At 37.4% G+C, this 2,763-nt stretch overlaps 1 protein-coding gene across 1 annotated transcript in view; it reads right to left on the reverse strand.

Annotated features, from left to right (window-relative positions):
- Positions 1–995: 995 nt before the first annotated feature.
- Positions 996–2,763, reverse strand: part of LOC127434905 (protein O-mannosyl-transferase TMTC1-like) — a 61,227-nt gene continuing 59,459 nt past the window's right edge. Inside the window, exon 20 of the mRNA XM_051687970.1 lies at positions 996–2,763. This exon is cut by the window's right edge and continues 1,032 nt beyond it. The gene's annotated coding sequence lies outside the window, so the exon portion shown is untranslated.

Genomic DNA, 2,763 nt, shown 5'->3' on the forward strand with positions numbered 1-2,763 from the left:
TAAAACAGAGAGAGTCTTTTTCTATCATTCCCTCAGTGAAATCTGCTGGTGGTGAAATATTTACCCCGGCCATTGATATTAATAATGCTTTTAAAGAATTCTATCTTGATCTCTATAGTTCCATGTATTCATCTACTAATGAAGATATTAGAAACTTTGTGGAACCATTAGAACTTCCTGAACTGATGACTGAGACAAAAAAAAATCTCTTGATTCTGAGATAACCTTGGAGGAGCTTGGCGAGGTAATTAAGACCTTGCCTACAGGCAAGGCTCCGGGGCCAGATGGCTTTGCTGCTGAATTTTTTAGATCTTATGCTACAGAACTGGCTCCACTTTTGCTAGAAGTTTATACAGAATAATTAAAGAATGGAAAGCTTCCACCAACCATGACACAAGCCCGGATCAGTCTGATTCTTAAAAAGGACAAAGATTTAAGAAAGTGTAAGAGTCAACGTCCAATTTCCCTGATCCAGTTAGATGTTAAAATATTGTCAAAAATTTTGGCTAACCGATTATGACATCTCTTATACATATAGATCAGGTGAGGTTTATTCAGGGCCATAGCTCTTCTGATAACATTAGGCGTTTCATTAATGTCATGTGGTCAGTAGCGAATGATCAGTCTCCGGTCACTGCTCTCTCACTTGACGCCAAAAAGATGTTTGATATGGTAGAATGGGATTATCTTTTTAAGATTTTGGAAATGTACGGGTTCAGGAATACTTTTATTGGTTGGATTAAGTTACTTTATAGACACCCGGTAGCAGCGGTATAAACAAATGGATTAATTTCAGATTATTTTACTCTGGATAGGGGCACCTAGTAGGGTTGCTCTCTTCCCCATTATTGTTCTGTCTTGCCCTGGAACCATTAACAGCCACGATAAGAAAGGAAGATGATTTTCCAGGGGTGGTGGCGGGAGGTGTGGCGCATAAGATTTTGCTTTACACATATTATATTTTATTATTTGTCTCCGACCCTACTGGATCTATGCCTTGCCTCCACAGAATTATTCATTCATTTTCTAAGGTCTCAGGAAACAGAGTTAATTTATTATTGCACTGTAACAGCTTTTCAGCCGGGCACCTTCCAGTGGCCTAAACAGGGCATTAAGTATTTGTGTATTTTATTCCCAGCAAATTTGTGTGATTTAGTTAAAAAGGTTTTCAAGTGATGTGGGCAGGTCAGCTTCATTACATTTATCTATGATTGGTAAGGTTAATGTATTCCAAAATTCAACTACCTGCTACAATCTCTCCCTATATGTCCCCCTCTCTTATTTCAAGCAATTTGATAGCATAGTGAAGTCCTTCATTTGGAATGGTAAGCGTCCCAGATTACACTTCAATAAATTACATAGGCCGATTGACAAAGGTGGGCTAGGCCTACACAAGATTTTGTTTTATTATTATGCATTCGGTCTTAGACATTTGGCCCATTGGTCGCTTCCAAGTTCTTGCCCCTATTTTGCCATTGCAAAGCCTTTCTATCAAACTAACCGGAGAAGTTTCACCCCATTAACCGCATTTGCATGCGGTATGGACAAAAGTGTCCAGAGCGTTTAATTCAGACATTTATTTAAATGTTGTCTCAATCATATGGCTGAACCCAAAATTATGTATTAAAAAGTACCATTTCTGCTGGACAGAGTGGATAGAGAGGGAGGTTAATACGCTCTGTGACCTATATGAGAGTGGAGTGTTGAGATCTTTTGAAAATATGGTTCAACATTTTGGGATTCCCAGGTCTCAATTTTTAGGTATTTACAGCTGCGCCACCTGCTCTGTACCATTTTTGGGAGTAGCATACACCCTTCCTAAAGCAGCAGACACTCTGTGAGTGGTGATTACTGCCTTTGTAAAAGGTCATGAGGCATCAGTGTATTACTCCCTGCTAATTCAGAGTCTGGGGGTCGGAGCTTTAACTTCTCTCAAGAGATTATGGGAGAAAGATTTAAACTTGGTATTGGAGGAGGGAGTGTGGGCTAGGATTCTAAAAAACATCAAGTCTACATCTAGAGATGCAAGGGTGCGCCTTATGCAATTTAAGATTTTACATAGATTCTATTGGACCCCCTCTAGATAGTATAGGCTTTGTCTTAAAAGACACACCCACCTGCTGGCAATGCCAATCAGAAGATGGGGACACAACCCATGTTTTTTGGTGGCATGTTAAGATCCAAGAATTTTGGTTGAGGGTTCAGAGTTTTATATGTGACGTACAGGGTTGGGAGGGTTACTTTTGAAACGTTTACCACTACAGATTACAGAATATATGCTGTAAAATGTAATTTATAATGTATTCCGTTAGATTACTCAAGGTCAGTAATGTATTCTAAATACTTTGGATTATTTCAGCACTGGTAAATTTTTTTCACTTGTTTTGACTATAAAAACTCTGCCAGTACAGTAAGACAAAATACACATGTTAGAAATACATTCTCTGAAAAACCTAAATATCTTATGCAGTGTTGTAAAGATAAATCTAATTGATCTTGTTTTAAGGATTTTTTGATATTTTTACAGGAAAACAATACAAAAATTATGATCAAGAATACGATATTTACCCTAATATCATACTAGAAAAAAAGAAATTATGATCCAATGAGAATTTTCTTGATAAAAAAAAAATATGATCGTGCCTGGTAACGTGCATGTAAAATGGCTAGAAATAGCATATTCAGGGGGAGGGACATATAATTTGTTATAATTTGTTTCTGTGTGTGTATGTTCTGTTTCTTCAATACTGTTTTTTTTTTTTT

This window comes from Myxocyprinus asiaticus, chromosome 45, assembly GCF_019703515.2.
Source record: "Myxocyprinus asiaticus isolate MX2 ecotype Aquarium Trade chromosome 45, UBuf_Myxa_2, whole genome shotgun sequence".
NCBI lineage: Eukaryota > Metazoa > Chordata > Actinopteri > Cypriniformes > Catostomidae > Myxocyprinus > Myxocyprinus asiaticus.